This window comes from Octopus bimaculoides, chromosome 14, assembly GCF_046866305.1.
Source record: "Octopus bimaculoides isolate indiv1 chromosome 14, ASM4686630v1, whole genome shotgun sequence".
NCBI lineage: Eukaryota > Metazoa > Mollusca > Cephalopoda > Octopoda > Octopodidae > Octopus > Octopus bimaculoides.
The window spans coordinates 5,176,789-5,193,679 of record NC_142941.1 but is presented as its reverse complement, the minus strand read 5'-3'; the positions used below and the strand labels follow the sequence as shown (position 1 = coordinate 5,193,679).

Below are 16,891 nucleotides of genomic sequence, written 5' to 3'. Positions count from 1 at the left end.
ACCCTACTGACAACTCTACCACCTCCTCCACCACCACTACTGCTGTCGTCGTCATATTTCCCCTACCTTCCCCAACCCTTGCGGATTGCACAAATTTTCAATGTGTTAATTTTAGCAATAGATCGATTTTATGAGTATCTTTTATTTTTTTCTCGTTCGACTCCAGTGAGTAAACGAAATGGAAATCGATCGGGACAGCATAAAAGAGAAAAATAAAAAATAGCTGATTTTACAAAGAAAAAAAGTTAGTGATAGGTCAAGTGTTAGGTTCAGGGGGAGGTAACACCATTGAAGGATTTGCCGACAAACAAAGACCGTTTGTCTATATAGCATTTCAAATTTATACCACAAGGAATGTTTGTGTTATCAATGTTTTATTTACTCGAATAGGATGAGAAATTAGCCCGGAATTGTTAGTTGTTTTCCATTGGAAAGAGTAAAGAATCCAGCTAACTATCATTTCATGACGGAGCATTTGAAAACGAACTGCCAAATATGAAATCCACGTGTGAGAGAAACAAACAAGATAATTTTACTAAGGGACTTATTAACGGGCGACACCGTCAGTCTGTCTGTGAGTCTTAACAGTGTCTAGTGCTCTACTATTTCAAAATTTCATCTTCGATTAAAGCCTGAAAAAATCAAACTGGGAGGTAAGTTTCTGTGATCTTTCCACAAGTAAATACTCGTATGTGCTTTAATATCAGCCATTCTATTTGTGTGAAGTCCTAAACTAGTCTTTCCATGCTTCCTCCCACCCTTGAGACTGGCTTAGACAAGGGAGAGGGAGAGGCAGCTGCATAGAGATACATATGTATATATATATAGTGAGAGGGGGTGGTGTGTAGAAAACGAATATATTTAGAGAGAGAGAGAGAGAGAGAAAGAGGGAGACGCAGGCATGGCCGAGTGGTTAAATTTGCTTCGCAGTCGTGGATTTTGCGGTTCGATCCTACGCTGTGGGGATTTGGAGCAAGTGTTTTTTTGTTATGACTCTGGGTCGACCCAAGCCTTGTAAGTGGAATTGGGTGGACGTATTCTGGGAGCCACTAGTGTAATTCAAAGGACCTGCATGAATTACGTTGAGTGTATAAGTAACTGAGGAATACTCGGCCTCTCCGGTTCTATCGTACGCTGTGGGATTTGGAGCAAGTATTTTTTTTTTGTTATGACACTGGGTCGACCCAAACCTTGTAAATGGAATAGGGTGGACGTATTCTGGAAGCCACTAGTGTAATTTTAAAGGACCCGCATGAATTACGTTGAGTAACTGTGGAATACTCGGCCTCTCATACAATAATTGAACGTGTAAGCAGTATCAAAACCGACCGACGGAGATCCATTTACGTTACAATTTTGAAAATACCTTTATATATGTATATATATATATATATATATAGAGAGAGAGAGAGAGAGAGAGGGGAGCTGCTGCATTGGAAACTACATAGAGTTGTAGCTGCATCGATATATATTTGAAAATGATAGTTCTGCGAGATGCAAGACTATGTAGATATATAGACATGGCTGTACTTTCTTCTCACTTCTTCCGCTTTTTATTCACTCACTAACGCTAGTAAACACTTCTCTCTTTCTTTCGCTCTCTCTCTCTCTCTCTCTCTCTCTCTGTTTGATGAGTGTTCTGTCCGAAACGTTAAACCTCTTCTCTTCACGGCATAGCATTCATCCTACTATTTGCATTTAGTGTGTTTACATACTTACATACAATACACATACAGTCGTATATGGATGAGTAGCAAAACAGAGAGGGGCGTTCAGACAGCGTGTGAAACTACTTTCTAACTACTTGCTCCGCCTCAGGAATTCCTGTATGCATCAAGTCTGAAAAGGTAAACAACAAGACACCACTTTTATTCTGATCAGTGTGACAGGCTTCTAACTAATGGTCCAATTCTGTTGACTTCTGGGATGTTTTATAGGAGTATATAAATTGTCCCTGCTACTTTACTCGGCTAATATTTTTTACTCTGGAGGGGTGAAAGGCAAAGCTGACTGTTTCACATCTAGGATACCTTATACTAATATAAAATCGATCCCAGACAACTTGACTGGTACGTTATTTTATTGATCCAAGGAGGGATCGAAGGTAATGTTGATCACAGCTAGAGTTGAACCCACACCGTAATGGACAGATATTAAATACTACACGATGTTTTGTGTCCGAAGCTCGAACGAGTCTGCCAACCTTATTGCCATCCAACAAAATATTAGATCGGTGTGCTTGGCATAGCAGCCAAATCTCCCTCATATCAAGGACGCATTAATGCTCTATAAAAACCCTAAAGAGAGACGGGACGGGCATGACTGGAGTGCTTTTCATCGAAGTTTCTGTTCGATTAAGATTGGCCTACAGCGAAGCAACAAAATTATAGAAACAAAAGGGGAAAACTTGTAAGCTACAAACTTTAATACGTGGTGGCTTTGTTTTGTCTGAATCTCTTATTTCGTTTTTTTGTCGATCCGATCAAATGAGGCGGCCGACGCTTTGTTTTGTTTCTCTCTTGTCGTCTTGTCCTGTAACATTGCTGCCATATATACATATATATATATATATATATATAAATATATATATATATATGTGTGTGTGTGTGTATATGTGTGTGTATCCTGCGTGAACCAATATTCTTTCTCGCTTGTTAAAACACCAAACGTGTATATGTATATATATATATACATATATATATAGAGAGAGAGGGGGGGAGGGAAGGACGGAGGGAGAAATGTAAATTTAGCGTAGGGAAATAGATTTCCTAATCCGTGTCTTTGTTCTGTAGTTTTTTTAGATATATTTCCTGTATTCAATGGAACAGCATTCATTTTTTTTGTTTAACAGATACATTTTGTATGTACACATTATATATATATATATATACATACATACATACATATATATATATATATATATATATATATATATATATATATATATATATATGCATGTATATGTATATATGCAATAGGCCAAGATCATCAACAGACAAATGAACAGGTTGTAGATGTTCACCATGCACACACACACACATACATATAATGGATGCTTATAAAATAACAAGAGAAACCTTGTTACTATACAGTAGATTTCCCAACATTCAAAAAGGGAAATTTAAGTTATACACAAAGATCTATATGTGTTTAAAAGTACTATAATGAGAGAATTTAACCCTAATTTTTTTTTAATTTTAAAATTGTTCAGCTCATATCTGATTGTTGCATTTGAGCGGGTTCCTTTTAATAAAGACATGGTAACTTTTTCTTTCTTTTTTTTTTTTTATTAATCTCAGTTAAAATAGTTATTTCTGATTCAGAATTATAAAAAATAACTTCGGCGTTTAGAGAAAGCTCTTTGTGAAGAATACCATTGCAAAGTAACGAATCATAAACGATTACTTTATATATATATATATATATATATATATATATATATATATATATATATATATACACACACACACACAAATACATATACGCCTACGAGTGCATTCACTGCACAAAGTATATATATATATATATAGGAAATGAGGGAGTTTTTATACGGTTTCTCGGTCTCAAATTTTAAATAACAAATTTCCATCTGATCATACTCTACTGTCTAAAATAAGGGCTGGAGATTAACTATAGGTATGTGCTTTAGGGTTGAGCTGGGGCCAAACAACAACAGGCATATAGGGTTTACAGTGAATCACTCAATACACTGGAAAGGGGTGTGTTTTGTTGTTTCGGGAGTGGGGAGTAAGGTTCTTCAGTGAAATAAAGGATCGCGTGTATGTGTTTGTGTGTGCAGTGACACATACACACACATATCGAAAATGGCTTCGTATAGTGGGGTCTCGATTGGCCCCTAAATTGAAGATCCAGTTAAATATAACTGCTTGCTGTGTAAATCTAAAGTGTTTATCCATTTTATCCGGCTTCGCTAATCCGTTACGACCGTTAATCCTTCACTTATCCTCATGTTGTTTGATATGCTAAATACCAGTTATATATATATATATATATATATATATATATATATATATATATATATATATATATATATATATATATATATATGTATGTATGTATGTATGTATGTATGTATGTATGTATGTATGTATGTATGTATGTGTGTGCGTGTGTAAATAAAATAAGTAACAAAATAAGTCGAACTCAACAAGGGAGAATCTATATGGTTACTCGAGCTAATAGAAATAGCAGCCAAATCTCACTCAAATCATACCCTTCTTTTTCAAATAAAGAAAGGACACATTAGACAGTCCTATACACCTAAAAAGGACGAGATGGTCACGACTGGAATGCTATTGATCACAGAGCTGATCATGCGACTAAAGAACAATAAGAAAGTGACAGCTAATCACTCAAGACGATTACGTTTACACCTTTACCACCATCATCACCACGAAAAACCTGTAGCTTTGGTCCAATGTTAAGTCTGTTGTTGTTTATAGTTGAGAAATTACCATCCCGGAAGAACGTGGTATTGTGACAACATCTTGGCGATCGACGCAACCCCTACCTCTCAGAACTGTCTGCTGTCTTCGTATCCGATTACAATTGTCAAATTATAACCACTTCAGTTGACGCGCGTGTGTGTGTGTGTGTGTGTGTGTGAAGCCAATAAAGGAGCCTCTACTCGCTTGCTCAAATTGCAGAAAATAGAAGACAAGTCTCCCTCAGACCACACTCAAACTGTTTTCATTAAAGAAAGCATGCGTTATATAATATGGTTCAAGATACACTATATCTGAATAAAAACAAAAGAAAAAACTAGATGTTCACGGCTGGAATGTCTGGTCATTAGGCAGCATGTTTAGGGCTGACCTGGGCCTATACAACACAACATTGTTAACATAAAGGTGAAAGGCATGAGCGTCACGACTCCCTTATTGTCTGTCTCTTATGTGAGTCAAGGAGAAACGCTCTACATGGTCGCTGGATTAGCTAGAAATAGCAAATAAATTCCCTCGAATTACATTCTTTCATCCTAAGTAAAAAAAAAAAGAAGAACAAGTGTATCTGAAAACAATAGGCAGAGTGGCCATGGTTGGAATGTCTTTTTGTGAAATGTCTGCTTGATTATGAATGAATTGCTGTTAAACAACAAATACATAATAATGCTTTCGAATTTTGGCACAAGGCCAGCAGTTTCGGAAGAAGGACTAAGACAATTACATTGATCCCATTACTGAAAGGATGAAAGGCTAAGTCAACCATGGCAGAATTTGAACTCTGAGCATAATGACGGACGAAATGCTGCTAAGCATTTTGCCCAGCACACCTAATGACTCTGCCAGCTTACCACCTTAACAAATACATAATGGTCATTTTGAAGAGTCATGCTCAATGTCTTGCAATCCCTTTCTTTTATGCTGGCCCCTAGAACGCTAGTATTATTTAGACATTATGGTGGTAGCAGCATTATGACATGGTAATTATTTAATTAACCATGAGGTTGAAATTATTTACTTAACATTATTATTTCTTGGTGTTTATATGAGAAATAATTGCTGTATTTAGCGACAGTCGCGTATGTACTGGCTGACATTTCCTGTTATGTTTACAGGTCCAGTAAATATCACTCACGTTCTATTCAAACTTTTGCAGTTAAAAAATGTTTTTTGTTTCCAAGTTGTTCTGTGTGATGAGATCCCGCCAAGATGCAAGTATGGCCAAGTGGTCAAGAAATTAGCTGAGCAACTAAGTGGTTAAGCAATTAGCTGAGTTTCAGAGTTCAATCCCATTTCACACCATGCTGGACAAGTAATTTCTTTCATAGCCTCAGATTAAGCCATCATCATTATCATCATCGTCGTCATCATCCTTTTCTACTCTAGGCACAAGGCCCAAAGTTTTGGGGGAGGGGACCAGTCAATTAGATCGACCTCAGTATGCAACTGGTACTTAATTTATCGACCCCGAAAGAACGAAAGGCAAAGTTGACCTCGGAAGAATTTGAACTCAGGACATAAAGACACACGAAATACCGCTAAGCTATTCACCCAGTGTGCTAACGTTTCTGCCAGCTCACCGCCTTATCATCATCATCCATTAACATCCATGTGGAAGCCTGTTGAAGAGATTATTCCTCTTCTTGGATGGTAGACACAACCCATTGCTCAGTTTAACACCAAAAACCAAACACCTTCATTACTTTGCCCCTCTAGTTATATATGTGACATAACTGGGTATTGAAAGCCAAGGTTAGAAAGAAATGAGGTGAGCATGTTCTGTTGAGTGTGTATTGTTAGCATGGATAACAACATGAGAGAGATGGGCTGAGAAAGAAGTGGTCCAATATCGTGTACAAGAAGGAAGGATGTGCTGGTAATGGATTTGTGGTGTATAAGATGAATGATAGTTGGGTGAAGAAGTGCCAAGAATCCAAGTGAAAGGAACTTGCTGAAGAAAAAGATGTAGAAAGTAATAGTTAAAGGCTGATCTCAAGATGTTGGGCCTCACAAAGGAAGTGACAAAGGATCACAAGTAGCAAGGGGCTATGCTAGAAATGACCTGTGTAACCCATGCCATCACAAAACAAAAAAATGAAATATGCAGTACTATAGAGTCAAGAGTCAGTAAAAATATACTAAATCTGTAAATTGCAATATAATGTGTTAAAATGGTCAGCTTCACGGATAGTGATTTGGCTGTTTTCTGCACTGAAAATAACCAAATCAGATGTCAGGGCTTCTATGAAGTAGGATCTGGTTGAAGCAGTTCAATTACCACTAAGGTCTACTTTACCTTTAATCCTTTCAGAGTTGATAAAATAAAGTACCAGTCAAGTCGATGTGACTAACTCCCCTCTTCCCCTGAAATTATACCTAAATCAAAAACAAAACAAACTGGTGCAATTTGTTTTCAATTCTTGCCATTATATTAAACACCATATCACTGCTTCAGTAGCATCATAAAGACATCCTCTTTCATCTCTAACAACATTTCCATTTCTGTGCTAAAGTTTGTTATTGATCTACCAACTGTTATCTTTTATGCTTCTCTTACTGTTTTGTAGGGTCTTTGTCATAATATTGACCCCAGAACTTACTTTCACACCCGTTATATAGTAATTATATTCGTTTCTGTTTGTTGAGTTTACCGATTGAGTTAACATCCCTTTCTGAGAGTTTGCCTCCTTTTGGCAATGTAACCACCCTGAGATATTTACTCTGATGTACAAACACACACACACACACATGCACATGCACACAGGCATTGGTCAGCATCAGACTTTGATAGGAAACGCCTTAGGTACTGCACAGTGGGATCAAGCCTAGAATCATTTGGTTGCAAATCACGCTCCTAGTCACATAGCCATGTTTTCTACACTACATTGATTAAGTAGGTACACCTTGTACTCCGCAGCTGTATCATACAAAGGTAGCTACGATCAGGTAATTGAATGTAACTTTCTGAAAGCACACTGAACACAATATGCATTCATTGTTATATTATACCTCATACCAGCTGTCACACTACAACTACCCACACTGGCAGGATGTGGCAACAAGGGATCCACTATGTGATCACTGAAATTGCTAAAAATAACGGCCACATCTCTCTTAATCACATCCTACCATCATATGGAAAAGCAAAAATGATAAGGGGACCCTCAGTATAGTCCTAGGTAGGTTTAGTCACTGATTCTAGCTGGTCGAGAGAGGATGTAAAGGCTTCAAACAGTCACGGCATTCTGTATGTCAAGCAGAGGCTTTCAATTGGCTGAAATTACATAATTTTAAATGTTTTGCTTGTGACTTTTTATAATTAATTTCTAGACAAAAAAAATTAATGCAATTTTCCTCATCAGCATACAAAACTGATATCGTGTAACTTTGATCACATGTCTGCTTGAGCTGAGTTGACCTAGGGTTAAATAACAACAACCCAGATTCTGTTCTCATAAAGGGGTAGGGAGTAATTAGGTTTGAAGAGGGAGTAGGGACACTATCGTATTTAGTAAAATTGAGTACCATGGTGAAGAAAAGAAAATTTATATGGTTGTCAACTGCATTTTTATCTTTTCATTAAGAAAGAGGTGTGAAGAAAAAAATCTAATATTTTTTCTAGGGAGTGGTACACTGATATTTGTCAGTTTGACAACCTCTGCACTGACTCACATATGATTCTATATTAAAGAGAGGCACGTTTAATCTGGTATCTCTGGATTGTGTCTTACATTTCATGAAACCCAGTTGGACTCTGCATACTTCATTACACAGCTTGATTTTGAGACAGTTTTCATGATTATTTCCACTGATCCGCTTTAAATGAGCTGAACTACAATTGAATGTTATTGTGATGGAGAATTCCACTTCCACTCCCAAAAGGGGACAAAGACCACTCAATTACATTGATGGCGGAAACACAATATGAAATTAAGGACCTATTTGTGGTGCAGCATGGTGAAGTTCATTTCAGTTATGACTGTTTGAAGAGAAATGACTACAATTAGCAAATGTATCTTGCCTAGCTTAAGAAAGTAGCTTGTGATTTGAGGAAGATTTGGTTGCTATTTTTTGCAAGTTCAGCAACCACTTAGATGACTCCACTTTTGGCTTAAACAGTTTTATTTATTATAAGGTATGTCTTGATATTTGTTTTCTCTGGTGTCAAATGTATTTTTTTAATGATTTCATCAGAGAAGGAAGGGTTGTATCAACACCCTTTTCCAGGGCATCTGTGACTGCTGAGAGGAAGTTTTATCCTTAGGCCCACATTCAAGCAAACTCTGTAAAACCCACCCATCAGTTGTGTGATAGTTTTAAAGAGTGTGTTGAATGAAGTCTATCACTGAGAATAAGAGCAATCTCTTCAACAGGCTTCCATACAGTCTCCATCTATGAAATTTCACTCATGACTGTAATAGAAAGGGACTTGTCCAAAATGCTGCATTGTGAGATCGAATTCAAAAACTATGGAACTGAAAATCAAACTTTTGAACCACACACCTATATCTTGACATATAATTAGGTTTATTTACTATAAGGTGTGCCTTAATATTTAAACAGTTTCATGAAGTACAAACTGTGTCTTGACATTTGTCCGTTGTACATTGATATCAAAAACAGGTTTATTTACTGGAAGGTGTGCCATAACTCCCAATGTAACAGTAAGCAATTCTTTCCTTAGTTTCACGTATTTTTTTTAAAACTCTTTCATTCTTATTTCCTAGTTAATGTCAGTTGTTGTCTCCTAATCTGTTTTACTTGAAATGGTGCAGAGACATACATTAGAAAAGATTGATAACACATCCTGTTGCCACCCTGTATTGTGTCCTTTAGTGAAGTCTATTAACATTTGCAATAAATGCGTCCTAGCTCCTTGGCAGTATTTAATTCTGCTGTTAAGCATATGAGGACTAAATCACCATTTCATATTTCAGTAGATGTATTTCTATCTCAAGTAATATTTCCTAGATGATCTAGTACTTAGTACTGACTATAATGTGAACTGAGATGGTGTAGAATATAGTATGCTATCTCACAGACTCAACAGAAAGGATGAAAATGAAATCTTTCCTTGGATATGATATCAGTGTATCAAAGGTAACATTTCCAGGTGATCTAGTGGGTCCTAGATCCTGACAGCCAGGTAAACTGAGGTAATGTAGAAAATAGTGTTTTGTCCGGAGACAACGAAGGGCAACAGTCATGGGTGTGTGGTTAAGTGTCTTCTACTGTAGCTTCAGGTTGACCAAAGCCTTGGGAGTGAAATTTGGTAAATGGAAACTGTAGAAGCTTGGTGGGTGGGGACTGAGTCTGTTTAGGGGTGGTAGACTCCATCTGTTACCTGGTTGAGCACCACCACCTGACTTTTGAGTGTCTTTAGCAGAGTCAATTCTGTTGTAAGTAACTGAGCTAAGTCACTGGGATGACAATAACTTTGTTCTGATCATTAGTAAGTACACCAATGAGACAAAAAAATAACAGGGGACATACACTGAGATTGAACTTCTGACATAAACAGGAGCATGCAATCCTGTATTGTGTATGTATTGCCTGAACAGTTAGTGTAATTGGACATAGTCTCTTGTAAGTGGTGAAGGCCATTATTTCATTGGTGTTTTGTTAACCTGCACCACTGAGCTCAGATATTTTCATAAAGTCCTATCTAGGGAGAAAGACATCTCTTTTTTGACATTTAATACTTTGTAAACTAGGATAAGCTCCCATGCATTGAAGCTCAGTCTGATAAAGAAGACTTTCCCTATATGTATTGTGTGTGTCCTGGTTTTTAGGAAAGGTACACCATGTCCCTAAATATCATAAAAAAAGTTAGCATGAAGGAAAGTATATGGCTGTAAAATACAGCCTTAAAACGTCAAAAAACAAACCAAGCCAATGTAGAAAAGCAACCAAAAAAGCAGTGTTAATGATATGTATATCTCTAATCATATGTTACACTAGTTTCACTCAGTGCACTTTGTATTCTGTCTTATTCATGTTGTATCTGGACCTCCAGGTGAGCAAAGCCATGTATTTACCTCTTCAGCAAGGCTCCTGTTCTTCTCCCTCGATCATAGTTTCTTTCTCCAGTCTGTACTCTGCTCAGTCGAGGAGTCTTTCTTATCTTGCAGGTATTTGGTGACCTCACAAGTGTTGGTGCCACATAAAAAGCACCCAGTACACTCTGTTGAATGGTTGGTGTTTGGAAGAGCACCCAGCTGTAGAAACCATGCTAAAGCATACCTAAAATGTGGTGGAGCTCTCTGGCTCATCTCTCATTGTCAAACACTTTGCTCCATGCCAGCATGGAAAAAGGGATGTTAAATGATGATGTATTATCATTTTATGCCTGTTTTTACAATGTGGCATATGTTGGGTATTTCACTCCATCTCAACATAGTCTGGGTATATTTTATTGTGCCACCAGACTAGACAGCGTGTCTGTAGCTAGGGTAACGAATTGCTTCAACTCTGTTAGTTTTTATTCCATCTTATTCCAGAGTTACTTCTCACCTGGCTGAGCTGTGGCTTACTGAACCTACATTTTTGTTTCTTTCTTTGGCATGGGTTTTCAGTTGTTGGATGCCCTTTCTATCACCTGTCACTTTATGGTGTGAGCCAGGTGTAGGGGAGGGCATACATTTGTATGTAGAGAGGCACCAGAGAAGGGTTAGGGTTTATTTGTTTATGTGAAACTGATGCTTTGCTCCTTTACTATTTTCTTGCTATGTGTAATCCATCAGGCAACAGAAAGATGAAGGTTTGCACATGCCTAGAAACTCTGCTTTAAATGACTATTTATATCTTGTGTGTGTGTGTAGACACATATTTTGGTTAAGAGCCTCTATTTAAAATACCTGTCACAGGAGTTATGCTACATTGAATTTCTTAACTTGCAACTTATATTTCCTTTGACTATTCTCTCCTTTGTTATTATAAATCTGCTCCTCCTCTTCCCACTACCTCTACTACATACACACCCATGTTTGTGTGTGTGTGTACACGCACGCACACACACACACACACACATACATATATATAGATATATAGATATATATTTTAAGTAATTCATCTGTAACCAATTGAAAATCCATTTCAATGACAGGAAACACTTATCACTTTATTGTTTTGCTGTTTACATTCAACAACACTTGCTTCAAATGTAAACATATGTGTGTGTGTATATTGTGTATATATTTCTACATCAGTTCAAGGCAAGAGCCATTGCAATATTGTTACTGTGTCAGACAGAGTGCTTCACAGTATTTGTTTTGAGCCTCTACATTTTGAGTTCAAATCCTGCCATGGCCTACTTGGGTGGTAGACTTAATCCATTGCCTTGTTTAACTTCACCATGAGGCCCCTTGGGTACCTTTAGTAGACTCTATTCTGTTGTAATCAAATCATTTAGGCTGGAACTCCTTTTTGAGTACACCTTTCTCCTTCCCTTCCCTTAGGCACTGCCTTCCTTCCTCACTAAAAAAATAGTTAACTTATGGTGGATTTCTTTATTTCTATGTCAGGTACAAACAGTTTGCAAAGTAGAATTGATTATTGTATCAAAACGAAAAGCAGAAGTCTTACACTTTAGAGATAACCCTTTAGTGGAGAGAAATTATATACGATATACCTGATAGATATTTTATCAACCCTGAACTTAGGAAATTTCATGTTGATTCTTGTAGTATTTGGGGTAAGAAAATTAAGGGGCAAAACTAATTACAGTAAAGCTTTTTACCCAGAAAATAAAACAGTAAAATAATTCTTCTGGAACCAGTAATGATGTGTGTGTGTGGTTCTAATTGTTGTTTAGTCCCAAGCTGGCTCTGATCCAACAGAAACAATAAAAAAGGGCAGCAGGTATAGTTGTATGGTGACGAGGTGGCGAGCTGGCAGAAAGGTTAGCAAACTGGGCGAAATGCTTAGCGGTATTTCGTCTGCCGTTACGTTCTGAGTTCAAATTCCGCCAAGGCCGACTTTGCCTTTCATCCTTTCGGGGTCGATAAATTAAGTACCAGTTACGCACTGGGGATCAATGTAATCGACTTAATCCCTTTGTCTGTCCTTGTTTGTCCCCTCTATGTTTAGCCCCTTGTGGGCAATAAAAAAATAAGGTATAGTTTTATGGTGATGAAGATCCTTTTGCAACCACATGGTTTCATGTTTGGTTGCACTTTGTAGTATTTGGGGGAAAATGCCTTCCACTGTAGCTTTGGGTTGATGAATACTTTGTTAGAGAAGTTTAGTAGACAGAAACTGAATGGAAGCTTGGCTTATGTAAGTATGTATACATAAAGGGTTAAAGCAGTGGGTTTGCTCCAGTCGTTGCATCAGACATTGCATCAGACATTGTGCTTGATAAGGTCCAACTTTCTGCTAACCTTTATCTCTCTTTCTAACTCTAAAATACATGCGACTCACATTGAATTGGTAAATCGTTACCCATTTCTAAAGACTGCCAACTGTAGTCATATGATCTTTACATTATAGTAATTAATATGCAAATATCTTAACTTTTGTGAAATTATAACAATAACAAGTTTCTTCCATTGATACAAATCTCATCTTCTTCTTCAAGCATTTCCCCAAGCTCTTCCGTGAACTCTGTTCCTCTTTAGTTTTGGTAGATTCTCAATGTTGAATGTTTCTGTTAATAATAGCTTCCATTTCATTTCCCTTTTTAGGATATGGTACTCTCATCAGAGCTCAAAACTGAAAAGATTTATGGGCTTGTTCTACCCATCTCGTCCGATGCATTCACCTCCATAACATAAATATATTAAATAATTTTTTTTTTCTTTCACTTTGGCATATGGCCACAAATTGAAAGGTGGGTGGATATAGTTGGATGAATCCCAAGAAAACACTCATACATACACACACACATCATATTGTGATTTGAGTGTTGAAATCACAATCATAAGGTTGTAGGTTCAATTCCTAGAGTAGGTAGCAGATTGTGTCTTGAGCAAGGTACAACATTGTACACTACACCAGTCTACTCAGTTAAAATGAGTACCAACTTAGTGTTGCCCCAGTCCTTTCTCCATCATTAATGTTCCATTGTGTCAGGAGTGGGAGAGCCAATAGGGTGTTGATGTCAGTTCAGTTATACAGGGGCCTAAAGCAATTACTGAATGTATGGTATATGTTATGAAATCATGCTCACTTGTAAGGGTTTACAGCTATGGTTGGCTTCTGTACAGTATCATCATCATCATCATTTAACTTCCGTTTTCCATGGTGGCATGGGTTGGACAGTTTGACAGGAGATGGCAAGGCTGGAGAGCTGCACTAGGTTCCATTTGTCTGTTATGGCATGGTTTCTATGGCTGGATGCCCTTCCTAATGCCAACCACTTTACAGAGTGTACTGGGTACTTTTTACATGACACTGACATGGGTGTTTATTAAGTGGCACCAGCTCGGGTGCATTTTATATGGAAGCGGCAAAGGTGCCCCTTGCGTGTACTGGCACAGTTGCTTTTTACCTGGCTCTGGACTGGTGCTTTTTATGTGACACTGGCACAGGTCCTTTTTACATGGAACCAGCACCAGTGGGGTTAAGAGGAGTGGACATGGGGGGAAGTGGCTGTGGGACAAGGGAGATACTTGGCCACCCCAGTAGGACAAGGAAAGAAAGGTAGGAGAGAGATAGAGTAAGAGAGAGAGAGAGGAATAGATGGTGGGTGTTGGAGATGTACTGGGGGCCTACTCTCAGTGAACAACAGTAGGGGGAGGGTATAAATAGTGCAGAAGTTTTGAGTGGGGTGGAATGTTCAGGCTTCTGAACAGTATCCATTTACAAAACTTCAGTCACAAGGTATTGCTTAACCCAGAGCTATGACCATGGTAAAAGACACCTTCCCAGGGCCTCGTAATTTGTAATCAAATCAGGAACCATGAATGCATGAAGCAAATCTCCTAATCACACAGCAAAGTTTGTGCCATGGTTTCAGTTTATTATCTGTAATGTTCAATATAACCAATCCTGCGTACCCAGACAATCCCACTGGAGCAGACCTGTAGCGATGAAACTGTGGCTGAGGTAAAAAAATAAAAATAGATGTAGTGGGCAGTGCCATCAATGAGCATCTCATTGATTACCTCTGTTGTTTAGTCCTTAGATCAGCCCTCATCCAACATGTTCCAGTCGTTACCATCCCTATATTTTGTCAGATATAATGTATTTAGGACTACACGACCCAATGTAAAAACAATGCAGTATGATTTGAGAGAGGTTTGGTTGTTGCTTCTAGCATGCTGAGTGACCATGTAGAGGCTTTCTGAATGGTTTGTATATTACTGCTGTTGTTGTTATTGCTGCTGCTGCTGTTGTTTAGCCCCTGATTGAGCAGACTTATGATTGAAGGTGTTCAAGCTGTGACCATCCAGCCTCTTGTTTTTGGATAGATTGTGTGTGTGTTCTCCTTTTAAGACTGTAGAGTGTGATTTGAGGGAGGAGAGTGGTGGCTATTTCTAGCAGGTTGAGTGTCCTTTCGGTGTCACTCCTGAGCGTGACGAAAATGCTATATCATGATAGTTGATTGGATTCCAATGTGTAAAGGCCCCTATTTACTAATTAATTAGACAATCTAGACTGGCATTCTGCCATTGACTCATCGTCTTCTTGCTTGTTGATTATAAGGAAACCTTGTTATTTGGTTGGTTTTCTTGACCTCCAGGTCGCCAGTGACTTCCTCATTGCAACAGAGAATGGTCAGAAGTTGGGGGTGGGGGGTGTAAATCCATTGTGATGGTTGTGTCGCTGGGCAAGGTAAATAACTTTGCTTGATCTAACATGGCTATTCAGTCTGCTTGAAATAACAGCTAAATATCTCTGAAGGTCACACCTCACTGACTTCATCAAAGAGACTAACCCATCAGATAATTGAAAAAACTAAAACAAGATAGGATCATCATGGCTAGAACGCATTTTGATTATAAATCTACCTGATGAGAGCTGACCTGGGGCTAAAAAAACAACAGCAACAGCTACTCCATGAAAAAAAAATAACAATAATAATTCCATCCTTCGGATCGTGCAAAAATGTTGAATTTGATATAAAACAGTAAACAATAATTTTTTGATCCAGATGACCATCATTAGTACAAGTAGTTGGTCAGTAGTAGCCTCTTAACTTAGGAAGTAATGATGCTTGACTGAGGTCAGGCTTTTGTACTTTGATGTGTAAAGTTGTGGCATGTGTAACCTTAAGTATTCTATCCGAATGTCCTTGTTTGACCCGAGTGAAGTAGATGACACTTAGTCAAGTTATTTTACTCTTTCATAGTAACAGTGGTCAGGTTTTCACTAAGGTCACTGTGTTGGTGTTGGATATATAAGTTTTTTAACCTTTCTATGACAGGCTTCTTCACAGTTTCTATCTACCTAGTTTCGATTAGAAGGCACTGACAATTCATGGCTATGGTTGAAGATACTTGCTCAAGGAGCCATGCATTAAGATCAAACCTGCAATCACATGGTTGCAAAGCAAACTTCTTAACTACCTGGTCGTGTTTGCACCCCCCTGGAGGGTTTTTCTGTGACTTAAATTCAAACCAACCATATCTGGTTTAAATATTCCAACTGTTTTATGTTCAAATTGGCCAGATCCAGCCTCTTACACCTACCCAACAATGTCATTCTAAAAATAAAACTATCACACCATTGAAACCTCGTGTTGCTCTGTGATCACTTCAACATTTGATGTAGGGAGTGAGCTAATGTGTGGCACGATCATTCGATCCCTATAAACAAATCATTTGTACAGGTCATTCGGCAAAAGCTGGATGCTCATACGTCATCCTCGACAGAAAGAGTCCATTATTATTATTATTATTATTATTATTCATTATCATGTACAAGTACATGTGTATTCATCATTATTTTATTTATTTTGTTCAATTTTAGAAAAGTTGAAGCTTGTCTTGAGCATATTCAACTTATTTTGTGTGTGACTTTTGGCCCACCCTGTATGTGTATTTATATATATATATATATATCATCATCATCATTATCGTTTAACGTCCGCTTTCCATGCTGGCATGGGTTGGATGGTTTGACTGAGGACTGGTGAGCTAGAGGATCACCAGGCTCCAGTCTGATCTGGCAAATTTTCTACAGCTGGATGCCCTTCCTAACGCCAGCCACTCCGAGAGTGTAGTGGGTGCTTTTACGTGCCACCAGCATGAGGGCCAGTCAGGCAGTTCTGGCAACAAACGACCAGGTTGGCAACAAAATGTCCAACAGCCTCACTATACACTAGTAGGTTTCACACATTAATCACATCCCATTGGATCCTTTTTTGTACAAAATTTCTTTCATTCTTTTGGTTTAATTTACGTTTGATAGTATTTTATTTTTAGAGTTTGTTAATGTTAAATATCTTTTTCGAATTTTCAAACATATATATCTAATTGTAATTT

At 37.9% G+C, this 16,891-nt stretch overlaps 1 protein-coding gene across 3 annotated transcripts in view; it reads left to right on the top strand.

Moving 5' to 3' along the window:
• LOC106868324 (uncharacterized) overlaps positions 1 to 16,891 on the top strand; it is a 41,031-nt gene that overhangs the window by 7,715 nt on the left and 16,425 nt on the right. The window contains exon 1 of one of the 3 annotated variants that reach the window (XM_014913518.3): positions 1 to 653. This exon is cut by the window's left edge and continues 305 nt beyond it. The exons of 1 other annotated variant lie outside the window; for it this stretch is intronic. The gene's annotated coding sequence lies outside the window, so the exon portion shown is untranslated. Of the gene's footprint in view, positions 654 to 859; positions 1,848 to 16,891 lie in introns of those variants that run through there. One more of the 3 variants, XM_014913519.3, reaches the window with a different exon arrangement.